Source organism: Choloepus didactylus (assembly GCF_015220235.1).
Source record: "Choloepus didactylus isolate mChoDid1 chromosome Y unlocalized genomic scaffold, mChoDid1.pri SUPER_Y_unloc1, whole genome shotgun sequence".
Classification (NCBI taxonomy): domain Eukaryota; kingdom Metazoa; phylum Chordata; class Mammalia; order Pilosa; family Megalonychidae; genus Choloepus; species Choloepus didactylus.
The window spans coordinates 3,234,644-3,249,005 of record NW_023637624.1 but is presented as its reverse complement, the minus strand read 5'-3'; positions in this window follow the sequence as shown (position 1 = coordinate 3,249,005).

Here is a 14,362-nt window from a genome sequence, read left to right as displayed (position 1 = left end):
TATCTTTCTGATAGGCTGAAAGCTGTATAATAAACTTGATAACAATGTCAATCTTTAAAAAAAGAGATATGAGCCTGTATGTTGGAAATAAAAAAGGATTTACAGGAAAATATATGGAATTAATGAACATCTTAAGCAAGCGTGCTAGGCAGAAAATCAATATAGAAAATCAATATGCAAACATTACATCTCTATACACCAGCCCAACCAGAATATAAAAATTTCAAAAAACAATTCAATTTTCAATAGCATCAAATACCTAAAAGTAAATTTAATAAAAGATGTGCAAGGCTTTTTCAGAGAAAAATGTCAATCTTTATTCAGAGATTTTTGAGTCACATTTCCTGCGTGGTTTCATCTTGCCTTCTGTGCCAGTTTGAATGTATTGTGTCCCCCAGATGCCATTATCTTTGTGGTCTTGTGGGACAGACGTTTTGGTGCTGGTTAGATTTGCTTGGAATGTGCCCCACCCAGATGTCGGTGGTGACTCTGGTGGGATACTCCCATGGAGGTGTGGCCCCACCCATTCAGGGTGGGCCTTGATCAGTGGAGCCATATAAATACGCTGACTCAGAGATGGAACTCAGTGCAGCTGTGAGTGACGTTTTGAAGAGGAGCAAGCTTGCTAGAGAGGAACGTCCTGGAAGAAAGCCATTTTGAAACCAGAACTTTGGAGCAGATGCCAGCCACGTGCCTTCCCAGCTAACAGAGGTTTTCCGGACGCCATCGGCCATCCTCCAGTGAAGGTACCCGATTACTGATGTGTTACGTTGGACACTTTATGGCCTTAAGACTGTAACTGTGTAGCCAAATAAACTCCCTTTTTATAAAAGCCTATCCATCTCTGGTGTTTTGCATTCTGCAGCATTAGCAAACTAGAACAGATTTTGGTACCGGAGAAGTGGGGTGCTTTTGCTGCTGAGTTTGCAAATACCAAACACGTTGGAACGGCTTTTCAAATGGATAAGGGGAAGATTCTGGAAGAATTGTGAGGAGCTTGATAGAAAAGGCCAAAACTGCTTTAAAGAGACTGTGGAAATATGGAGTCTAAAGATACTTCTGATGAGGACTTGAGCAGAAATGATGAATGTGTTGCTGTAAACTGGAAGAAAGGCAATCCTTGTTTTAAAGTGGCACAGAATTTGGCAAAATTGAGCCCTGGTGTCAGATGGAAGGAAGAATTTGAAAGCAACAACCTGGAATACTTAGCTGAGGAGATCTCCAGACTACGTGTGGAGGATGTATCCTGGCTTCTCCTTGCAGCTTATAGTAAAATGCAAGTGGAGAGAGATAAACTTAGAACTGAACTCTTGGGTTCAAAGAAATCAGAAGCTGATGACTTGGAAAATTATGAGCTTCCAGGGGGTGGAATCCCAGAAGCTACAGCCCAACATGAGGACATAACCAAACATGGAACCCAGCTGCCATTTCAGTACAAGCCAAGAATGGAGATGGAATTATCCAGAAAGGATTTGTGGAAAGTCCTATTGTCTGATGGCTTTGACCCCTGCATGCTTCATGCAAAGCCAACAGAATTTTTGCGAGATCTTTATAGACAGAGCCATTGCTGGTCTGGACTGGAGGAGACAGACAAGGAAAAAATTAAAGGAAAAATGTCTTCAAAGACAGAGCCATGGAGGTTGAGGTCTGGAGTCAGGAGGTCTCAGGCTGGGAGAGCGGAGCAGCCCACATGCATAGAAAGGGTGAGTTTGCCCCAGAGGTCGAGGGTGGGCATTCCACCTCGATGCTCTGGAAGAGTTTTGCCACCTCAGGTCCCAAAGAGGTTGGAGCACATTCCTAGGGAATTGGGGAGAGCCTGGCTGCCACCACACTGTTCTGAAGGGGTTGAGCGTGTGCCCGGGAGATGGAAGGGAATCCGGGAGCTGCCCCAATGTTTGAGGAGGGTGGGGCCAAGAAGGTGGTCTCCCCAATGTGTAGAAATGTTGGAGCACTCACCTAAGCATTTGGAGAGGAAAGGGTTGCCACAAAGGCCCTTAGGAAGGGTTAGACTCCCGCTCTCTCAAGCCCCAAGGATGCAACGTTGTTCTGTAAATGACTCTCAGACTTTGAAATCTAATGGAGTTTGTCCTGCAGATTTTAGGAACTGTTTTGGTCCTGTTAACCCTGTTTTCCTTACTGTTTCTCCTTATGGCAATAGAAATGTTCATCCTAGGAATGTCCCTCCTTTGTATATTGGAAGCATATAACTTGTTCTAAGTCCACAGATCCAAGCTAAAGGAAAAGTGTGCCTTAGGACTGACCACGCCTATATTTGATTTTGATGGGATTTTGTACTTAACTTTTGTTACTGAAATGGTTTAAGTTTTTGTGATATTGTGATGAAATGAATGTATTTTGTATTTTGAAAGATAATGTCATTTTGAGGTTCAGGGGGTGGAATGTGCTAGTTTGAATGTATTGTGTCCCCCAGATGCCATTATATTTGTGGTCTTGTGGGACAGATGTTTTGGTGCTGGTTAGATTTGCTTGGAATGTGCCCCACCCAGCTGTCGGTGGTGACTCTGGTGGGATACTCCCATGGAGGTGTGGCCCCACCCATTCAGGGTGGGCCTTGATCAGTGGAGCCATATAAATACGCTGACTCAGACATGGAACTCAGTGCAGCTGTGAGTGACGTTTTGAAGAAGAGCAAGCTTGCTAGAGAGGAACGTCCTGGGAGAAAGCCATTTTGAAACCAGAACTTTGGAGCAGATGCCAGCCATGTGCCTTCCCAGCTAACAGAGGTTTTCCGGACGCCATCGGCCATCCTCCAGTGAAGGTACCCGATTACTGATGTGTTACGTTGGACACTTTACGGCCTTAAGACTGTAACTGTGTAGCCAAATAAACTTCCTTTTTATAAAAGCCTATCCATCTCTGGTGTTTTGAATTCTGCAGCATTAGCAAACTAGAACACCTTCTTTTAAAGCTGAGGTTGCCCTTCACCTATAAAATAAACATAACTGGGAACATTACTTAGTAGAACTCTGTTAAGATGATATAAGCATATACAAAGGACAACAGAGTCTTGATTTTATAAAATGGCCTAAAACCAGGAACCTAAACGTAGCCTTCTGCACAGCCTTTGAAGGTAGACTATCGGGCATTTAACAATATTTTTAAAACATGTCACCCTTTCCAGTGGTAAAAGGAAACAAAGAGGCTGTTTGAATTCAGAACAGATTAAATCAAATGAATTTATTTAAAGGCAATATTAATTAAACAGCAAAAATTGAACTTTCAGTAAAAATTTATCCAACCAAATGAAAAACCCTAAGAAACAAAATATACACATATTTTTAAAGTATCACATAAATGTTTTGACTTTAAATAATATTCTATATATAAGCCATAACAATATAACAGTAATATCACACTTGGAACTGTGTAAGTGAAGTAAACAGAAAGGCCAGGATTGCATTTGTTTACCTCTATTTTGGAAAAGTGCAAAAATGCTTCTTGGGGCTAGTTTAGCCCTTACGTGTTTGCTTTAAGTAGGATAACCATCTGTCCCTGTTTTCACCCATCCATGGCTTTGGTGTAATTAAGAACATGCCTCTTTATAACCTTAAAAATTGTCAGTTTGTACAATAAATTATATGATCACACTAGTTTAAATCCATTACCATTACAGGTGACATCAAAATGTGAAAGAGAAATAGTGCCATTGTTTATAGTCTGGCAAAAAAAGGGAAGAAGGAAGGAAGGATGGGAAAAAGAAATGAGGTGAAAAGAAAAAAAAGTGAAAGGGAAAGAAAATCCTAGAAAAGCCAAATATATGGACATACAGGTTATGTTTGGTTTCTAAAAGATAAGTGCCTTTGAGGTACAACTGTAACAATCTTTAAAAGACCTTCCATGATATTTTTTATTAACTTACTAGTGGGGTATATCAACCATTTCATCCATATTTTGAAAATATTTGTGTTCACTAATGTTAACCTTTCAATTATATAATATATTCAATATATCTGTTAGTGTCTTGTTCATATTTCTTATTGTGCACACTTGGGTCTTTGATCATTTTCTTCAAGAATATACAAACTTGTTGATCCTCTCTTTTTTTATTTATCTATTTATTTATTCTTTTTTTATTAAATTCAGTTTTATTGAAATACATTCACACACCATACAATCATCCATGGTATACAATCCACTGTCCACAGTATGATAACATAGTTATGGGTTCATCACCACAATCTCTCTCTGAACATTTTCCTTACATCAGAAAGAACCAGAACAAGAATAAAAAGTAAAAGTGAAAAAAGAACACCCAAATCATCCCCCCATCCCACCCCATTTGTCCTTTAGTTTTTATCCCCATTTTTCTACTCATCCATACACTAGATAAAGGGGGTGTGATCCACAAGGTCTTCACAATCACACTGGTTGATCCTCTCTTGACAGATACTTTTCACTAGATCAATCTCTTTGAATTAGTTGTTAGTTGGATTATTTTTCCTTTTCCTAATGAGTCATTCCTGTCTGTTATTAAGTATCCCTTTCCTTTTCTTTCAGGTTTACTCATTTATCTTTATATTCTATGTATCTTATGAACAGAATGAGGGAATGCAAATCAGAATTGAAAATGATTTTAATATATCTGATTTGAACTGACTATTTTTAAAAGAGCAAAGATGGGTTAGAAGTCAAGGGGTTTCCCTAGAGTCACACAAAGTATGTTAGACCTGGTACTAGAACCTACTTCAGTTCATCAGCATGTATCATACAAACTGATGTTTATTATAAATACATTATGTATTTTAAAAGCAGACTTTTATGGAAATATCTGAAAATTATTAGTTGTTGATTAAATTACTAAGGAGTAAGAAAATGCTTTCATATTTTATAATACAATAATAACTTTGATCCACTTTGTTTCTATATCTGAAAGTCTGTAAGTCAGGCATTTGGGGTCCAAATCACCTTACAAAGAATCTTCATATGTGAACACTGTTATCCAAATAGCAGTAATGTTATCTCTATATTAACAATATATTGTGGAATACAGAAACCTCATCATTTCATTCTTAATGGATACTATACCTGCTTCTGGTATTTTAACAGGCTCAAGATTCATCAGAATCTCCCCCTTGACATTTGAACCATCCCCATGTTTACCCCCAGTCTTTGGCTGAGTCAGTTCCTGGAGTTCATATTCCAGGTCAGATCCTTTAAAAAATAAGATTCTCAATTTAAATAGCAAAACATGAAACATAAATATTTGTTCAGTCCCTCAGTGCTATGAAATAAAAGCCTGTAGGCTAGTGTGATAATACATGCAATTTATTAGAATCCCAAAAGCATTATTTTAGGAGTCTGTTTGTAGCAAAAAGGAAATCAATGTTTTTCAGATTTTACCCTTGTCCTGTCCCAAGACAGCTCCCAGACAAGTTACTTGCTCCTTTTGTACTTATGACATTAAAACAGTGATTTGTTTGAGTCTCTGACTGGAGTGTGAGCTAAAGGCAGAAATTAAGTCTCTTATTATTCTTTATACCCCTAGATCCTAGAATATTACATGGCATGAGTAAGGGCCAATAATTGTTGAGTGATAAAAAGTCTTAGAAATACCTCTAAAAGCCATACTGATGAACTTTTTACAAAACAAGGGTGGTCAGACTTTTCAAAAATGTCGATGTTGTGAAAGAAAATAAAAGTCTGAAGAACTGTTCCAGATTAAAGAAGACTAAATGGACATGATAGCTAAAGGCATCTTTCTATCTATCTAAAGAAATATATCTAGCTAGATATATATTTACATATAAAGAGAATTATTGGGACAACTAAGTATTTTTAATACAGAGTTTAAATTAAATCAATTCACTTTCTTACTGTAATTTTCCTGAATATGATAATTACACAGTGGTTAATTAAGAGAAATACTTTTTCTTTGTACTTTGGGTACAAATACACCTAAAGTAAAGGGTCATAGTATATGAAACTTAATCTAAATGATTCAGTATTAACAAAAATAAAAACAATATATAACTATATTTGTCTATCTATATATATGGAGGGAAGAAGAGAAGGGGGAAGGAGAGCTCACACTCTCATGCAGGCTCAGGTACAGGAAGGGACGACGGAGGGAAGGGAAAGGAAGGCAGGCAGATGGTTATGAAGCACATTTGGAAAAAACTACTAATAAATGATCAGTCTAGGTGAAAAGTATATGAGAGTTAATGGTACTATTCTTGTAACTTTTCAGAAAATGTCAAGTTTTTTTGGAATAATAGTCAATATATGAAAACATATACGACAGATTGTGGTTCAGAAAGATGAGTTATTTTCATAAAATTAAAAGCAAGTAGGAATGGAACTCGTATATTTGTTTTGCTGTATTTTGAAGCTTTCATTTTAAATAACAATCTAAAGATGAACCACAATATATCTACATTTTTTACTCTTTACCCTAGCATATTAAGAACAGCTAAGAAATCTGGAATTTACACCATGGATAGGATTTTAATTGCATTTAAAATGTAATTTTCTGAAGAAGTAGCTGAATAGATTTGTCGACCCATGCTAAATGTTATAGTTGTGACACCATCTTCCACTGGGATAATCAGAAATTTATTTGATTAAGATATATTTAAGTTATATTTAGGTCCAAAGGCCCTATTTTGTAATTTGCCATAAATGAATCTCACATTGAATGAAATACCAAAATAACAGCAAATTTTCTGTGAATAACAGCAAAATTATTATCAGGCGGTGAGAAGGAGAAGAGTGGGGATGGAAATAAATTAATTGGCACAGTTGTCAGTGATATCTCGTAAACCTGTTAGCAGTGAATCGCTAAAATCCACGGCCTGAGTTACGAAATTGTTCTGCTTCAAAACACCATGACTGGAAGAAATAATTTCTGTTTCATGATAATCATAGGTTACTTACTCTTTTTTTTTTATCTTCATTTTATTGACATACATTCACATACCACGCAGTCACACAAAACAAATCGTACTTTCGATTGTTTACAGTACCATTACATAGTTGTACATTCATCACCTAAATCAATCCCTGACACCTTCATTAGCACACACACAAAAATAACAAGAATAATAATTAGAGTGAAAAAGAGCAATTGAAGTAAAAAAGAACACTGGGTACCTTTGTCTGTTTGTTTCCTTCCCCTATTTTTCTACTCATCCATCCATAAACTAGACAAAGTGGAGTGTGGTCCTTATGGCTTTCCCAATCCCATTGTCACCCCTCATAAGCTACATTTGTATACAACTATCTTCGAGATTCATGGGTTCTCGGTTGTAGTTTGATAGTTTCAGGTATCCACCACCAGCTACCCCAATTCTTTAGAACCTAAAAAGGGTTGTCTAAAGTGTGTGTAAGAGTGCCCACCAGAGTGACCTCTCGGCTCCTTTTGGAATCTCTCTGCTACTGAAGCTTATTTCATTTCCTTTCACATCCCCCTTTTGGTCAAGAAGATGTTCTCCGTCCCACGATGCCAGGTCTACATTCCTCCCCGGGAGTCATATTCCACGTTGCCAGAGAGATTCACTCCCCTGGGTGTCTGATCCCACGTAGGGGGGAGGGCAGTGATTTCACCTTTCAAGTTGGCTTACCAGAGAGACAGGGCCACATCTGAGCAACAAAGAGGCATTCGGGAGGAGGCTCTTAGGCACAACCATAGGGAGGCCTAGCCTCTCCTTGGCAGCAACCGTCTTCCCAAGGGTAAAACTTATGGTAGAGGGCTCAACCCATCAAACCACCAGTCCCCTATGTCTGTGGTCATGTTAGCAACCATCGAGGTGGGGTAGGCCAATACCCCTGCATTCTCCACAGGCTCCTCAGGGGGGCACTACATCTTTTTTTTTCCTTGTTTTTCTTCTTTTTTTTTTTTTTAACTTTCCCTTCTTTTTTAAATTAACTGTATGAAAAAAAAGTTAAAAAGAAAACAAACATACAATAAAAGAACATTTCAAAGAGACCATAACAAGGGAGTAAGAAAAAGACAACTAACCTAAGATAACTGCTTAACTTCCAACATGTTCCTACTTTACCCCAAGAAAGTTACCTAATATAGCAACATTTCTGTGAACTTGCTCCTACTATATCCATCAGAAATTAACAGATCATAGTCATTCCTGGGCATCCCCAGAACGTTAAATAGCTTATCTATTCTTCTTGGATTATTGTTCCCCCTTCCTTAATTGCTCTCTATTGCTAGTTCCCCTACATTCTACATTATAAACCATTTGTTTTACATTTTTCAAAGTTCACATTAGTGGCAGCAGATAATATTTCTCTTTTTGTGCCTGGCTTATTTCGCTCAGCATTATGTCTTCAAGGTTCATCCATGTTGTCATATGTTTCATGAGATCGTTCCTTCTTACTGCCGCGTAGTATTCCATCGTGTGTATATACCACATTTTATTTATCCACTCATCTGTTGAAGGACATTTGGGTTGTTTCCATCTCTTGGCAATTGTGAATAATGCTGCTATGAACATTGGCGTGCAGATATCTGTTCCTGTCACTGCTTTCCGACCTTCCGGGTATATACCGAGAAGTGCAATCGCTGGATCGAATGGTAACTCTGTATCTAGTTTTCTAAGGAACTGCCAGACTGACTGAAGCATTATACAGTCCCACCAACAATGAATAAGAGTTCCAATTTCTCCACATCCCCTCCAGCATTTGTAGTTTCCTGTTTGTTTAATGACAGCCATTCTAATCGGTGTTAGATGGTATCTCATTGTGGTCTTAATTTGCATCTCTCTAATAGCTAGTGAAGCTGAACATTTCTTCATCTGTTTCTTGGCCATTTGTATTTCCTCTTCAGAGAACTGTCTTTTCATATCTTTTGCCCATTTTATAATTGGGCTGTCTGTACTATTGTCATTGAGTTGTAGGATTTCTTTATATATGCAAGATATCAATCTTTTGTCATATACATGGTTTCCAAAAATTTTTTCCCATTGAGTTGACTGCCTCTTTACCTTTTTGAGAAATTCCTTTGAGGTGCAGAAACTTCTAAGCTTGAGGAGTTCCCATTTATCTATTTTCTCTTTTTTTTATCTTCATTTTATTGATATATATTCATATACTACGCAGTCATACAAAACAAATCGTACTTTTGATTGTTCACAGTACCATTACATAGTTGTACATTCATCACCTAAATCAATCCCTGACACCTTCATTAGCACACACACAAAAATAACAAGAATAATAATTAGAGTATAAAAGAGCAATTGAATAAAAAAGAACACTGGGTACCTTTGTATGTTTGTTTCCTTCCCCTATTTTTCTACTCATCCATCTATAAACTAGACAAAGTGGAGTGTGGTCCTTATGGCTTTCCCAATCCCATTGTCACCCCTCATAAGCTACATTTTTATACAACTGTCTTCGAGATTCATGGGTTCTGGGTTGTAGTTTGATAGTTTCAGGTATCCACCACCAGCTACCCCAATTCTTTAGAACCTAAAAAGGGTTGTCTAAAGTGTGCATAAGAGTTCCCACCAGCGTGACCTCTTGGCTCCTTTTGGATTCTCTCTGCCACTGAAGCTTATTTCATTTCCTTTCACATCCCCCTTTTGGTCAAGAAGATGTTCTCCATCCCACGATGCCAGGTCTACATTCCTCCCCGGGAGTCATATTCCATGTTGCCAGGGTGATTCACTCCCCTGGGTGTCTGATCCCACGTAGGGGGGAGGGCAGTGATTTCACCTTTCAAGTTGGCTTAGCTAGAGAGACAGGGCCAAATCTGAGCAACAAAGAGGCATTCGGGAGGAGGCTCTTCGGCCCAACCATAGGGAGGCCTAGCCTCTCCTTTGCAGCAACCGTCTTCCCAAGGGTAAACCCTGTGGTAGAGGGCTCAACCCATCAAACCACCAGTCCCCTATGTCTGTGGTCATGTTAGCAACCATGGAGGTGGGGTAGGCGAATACCCCTGCATTCTCCACAGGCTCCTCAGGGGGCACTGCATCTTTTTTTTTCCTTGTTTTTCTTTTTTTTTTTTTTTAACTCCCTTCTTTTTTAAATCAACCGTATGAAAAAAAAGTTAAAAAGAAAACAAACATACAATAAAAGAACATTTCAAAGAGACCGTAACAAGGGAGTAAGAAAAAGACAACTAACCTAAGATAACTGCTTAACTTCCAACATGTTCCTACTTTACCCCAAGAAAGTTACCTAATATAGCAACATTTCTGTGAACTTGCTCCTACTATATCCATCAGAAATTAACAGACCATAGTCATTCCTGGGCATCCCCAGAACGTTAAATAGCTTATCTGTTCTTCTTGGATTATTGTTCCCCCTTCCTTAATTGCTCTCTATTGCTAGTTCCCCTACATTCTACATTATAAGCCTTTTGTTTTACATTTTTCAAAGTTCACATTAGTGGTAGCATGTAATATTTCTCTTTTTGTGCCTGGCTTGTTTCGCTCAGCATTATGTCTTCAAGGTTCATCCATCTTGTCATATGTTTCACAAGATCGTTCCTTCTTACTGCCACGTAGTATTCCATCGTGTGTATATACCACATTTTATTTATCCACTCATCTGTTGAAGGACATTTGGGTTGTTTCCATCTCTTGGCAATTGTGAATAATGCTGCTATGAACATTGGCGTGCAGATATCTGTTCGTGTCACTGCTTTCCGACCTTCCGGGTATATACCGAGAAGTGCAATCGCTGGATCGAATGGTAACTCTATATCTAGTTTTCTAAGGAACTGCCAGACTGACTTCCAGAGTGGCTGAACCATTATACAGTCCCACCAACAGTGAATAAGAGTTCCAATTTCTCCACATCCCCTCCAGCATTTGTAGTTTCCTGTTTGTTTAATGGCAGCCATTCTAACCGGTGTTAGATGGTATCTCATTGTGGTCTTAATTTGCATCTCTCTAATAGCTAGTGAAGCTGAACATTTTTTCTTGTGTTTCTTGGCCATTTGTATTTCCTCTTCAGAGAACTGTCTTTTCATATCTTTTGCCTATTTTATAATTGGGCCGACTGTACTATTGTCATTGAGTTGTAGGATTTCTTTATATATGCAAGATATCATTCTTTTGACAGATACATGGTTTCCAAACGTTTTTTCCCATTGAGTTGGCTGCCTCTTTACCTTTTTGAGAAATTCCTTTGAGGTGCAGAAACTTCTAAGCTTGAGGAGTTCCCATTTATCTATTTTCTCTTTTGTTGCTTGTGCTTTGGGTGTAAAGTCTAGGAAGTGGCCGCCTAATACAAGGTCTTGAAGATGTTTTCCTACATTATCTTCTAGGAGTTTTATGGTACTTTCTTTTATATTGAGATCTTTGGTCCATTTTGAGTTAATTTTTGTGTAGGGGGTGAGGTAGGGGTCCTCTTTCATTCTTTTGGATATGGATATCCAACTCTCCCAGCCCAATTTGTTGAAAAGACCATTATGACTCAGTTCAGTGACTTTGGGGGCCTTATCAAAGATCAGTCGGCCATAGATCAGAGGGTCTATCTCCAAATTCTCAATTCGATTCCATTGATCTATATGTCTATCTTTGTGCCAGTACCATGCTGTTTTGGCAACTGTGGCTTTATAATAAGCTTCAAAGTCAGGGAGTGTAAGTCCTCCCACTTTGTTTTTCTTTTTTAGAGTGTCTTTAGCAATTCGAGGCATCTTCCCTTTCCAAATAAATTTGGTAACTAGCTTTTCCAAGTCTGCAAAGTAGGTTGTTGGAATTTTGATTGGGATTGCATTGAATCTGTAGATGAGTTTGGGTAGAATTGACATCTTAATGACATTTAGCCTTCCTATCCATGAACATGGAATATTTTTCCATCTTTTAAGGTCCCCTTCTATTTCTTTTAGTAGAGTTATGTAGTTTTCTTTGTATAGGTCTTTTACATCTTTGGTTAAGTTTATTCCTAGGTACTTGATTTTTTTAGTTGCTATTGAAAATGGTATCTTTTTCTTGAGTGTCTCTTCAGTTTGTTCATTTCTAGCATATAGAAACATTACTGACTTATGTGCATTAATCTTGTATCCCGCTACTTGCTAAATTTGTTTATTAGCTCTAGTAGCTGTATCATCGATTTCTCAGGGTTTTCTAGATATAAGATCATATCATCTGCAAACAATGACAGTTTTACTTCTTCTTTTCCAATTTGGATGCCTTTTATTTCTTTGTCTTGCCGGATTGCCCTGGCTAGCACTTCCAGCACAATGCTGAATAACAGTGGTGACAAGCGGGCATCCTTGTCTTGTTCCTGATCTTAGAGGGAAGGCTTTCAGTCTCTCACCATTGAGTACTATGCTGGCTGTGGGTTTTTCTTATATGCTCTTTATCATGTTGACGAAGTTTCCTTCAATTCCTACCTTTTGAAGTGTTTTTATCAAAAAGGGATGTTGGATTTTTTCAAATATTTTTTCAGCATCTATTGAGATGATCAATTGATTTTTCCCTTTTGACTTGTTAATGTGTTGTAATAGATTGATTGATTTTCTTATGTTGAACCATCCTTGCATGCCTGGAATGAACCCCACTTGGTCATGGTGTATGATTTTTTTAATGTGTCTTTGGATTCGATTTGCAAGTATTTTGTTGAAGATTTTTGCATCTATATTCATTAGGGAGATTGGCCGGTAGTTTTCCTTTTTGTAGCATCTTTGCCTGGTTTTGGTATTACATTGATGTTAGCTTCATAAAATGAGTTAGATAGTATTCCATTTTCTTCAATGTTTTGAAAGAGTTTGAGTAAGATTGGTGTCAGTTCTTTCTGGAAAGTTTGGTAGAATTCCCCTGTGAAGCCATCTGGCCCGGGGCATTTATTTGTGGGAAGATTTATGATGACTGATTGGATTTCTTTGCTTGTGATAGGTTGGTTGAGGTCTTCTATTTCTTCTCTGGTCAGTCTAGGTTGTTCATATGTTTCCAGGAAATTGTCCATTTCTTCTACATTATCCAGTTTGTTGCCAGAGAGTTGTTCATAATATTCTCTTACAATTTTTTTTAATTTCTTCAGGATCTGCAGTTATGTCACCTTTTTCATTCATTATTTTGTTTATATGGGTCTTCTCTCTTTTTGATTTTGTCAGTCTAGCTAGGGGCTTGTCAATCTTGTTGATCGTCTCAAAGAACCAACTTTTGGTGACAGTTATCCTCTCTATTGTTTTTTTGTTCTCTATGTCATTTATTTCTGCTTTAATCCTTGTTATTTCTTTTTTTCTACTTGGTTTAGGATTGGTTTGCTGTTCATTTTCTAGCTTCTTCAGTTGATCCATTAGTTCTTTGATTTTGGCTCTTTCTTCCTTTTTAATATATGCGTTTAGTGCTATAAATTTCCCCCTTAGCACTGCTTTTGCTGCATCCCATAGGTTTTGGTATGTTGTGTTCTAATTTTCATTCGTCTCTATATATTTAGCAATTTCTCTTGCTATTTCTTCTTTAACCCACTGATTGTTTAGGAGTGTGTTGTGTAACCTCCAGGTATTTGTGAATTTTCTAAGTCTCTGATGGTTATTGACTTCTAGTTGTATTCCATTGCGGTCAGAGAATGTGCTTTGAATAATTTCAATCTTTTTAAATTTACTGAGGCTTGTTTTATGTCCCAGCATGTGATCTATTCTGGAGAAAGTTCCGTGAGCACTAGAAAAGTATGTGTATCCTGGTGATTTGGGATGTAATGTTCTGTATATGTCTGTCAAATCTAATTCATTTATCAGATTGTTTAGGTTTTCAATTTCCTTATTGGTCTTCTGTCTGGTTGATCTATCTATAGGAGACAGTGATGTGTTGAAGTCTCCCACAATTATTGTGGAAACATCGATTGCTTCCTTTAGTTTTGCCAGTGTTTCTCTCATGTATTTTGTGGCACCTTGGTTGGGTGCATAGACATTTACGATTGTTATTTCTTCTTGTTGAATTGCCCCTTTTATTAGTATGTAGTGGACTTCTTTGTCTCTCAGAACATCCCTGCATTTGAAGTCTATTTTACCTGAGATTAATATTCCTACACCGGCTTTCTTTTGGCTGTAGCTGGCATGAAATATTTTTTTCCATCCTTTCACTTTCAGTTTCTTTGTGTCCCTGTGTCTAAGATGAGTTTCTTGTATGCAACATATTGACGGTTTGTTTTTTTGATCCATTCTGCGAATCTATATCTTTTAATTGGGGAGTTTAATCCATTTACATTCAACGTTATAACCGTGAAGGCATTTCTTGAATCAGCCATCTTATCCTTTGGTTTATGTTTGTCATATTTTTCCCATCTCTATTAATATCCTTTATTGTAGCCATACCGAATCTCTTTAGTACTGAACCTTTCTCCAAGTCTCTCTGTCCTTTCTTTGTTTCTCTGTCTGTAGGGCTCCCTTTAGTATCTCCAGTAGGGCAGGTCTCTTGTTAGCAAATTCTCTCAG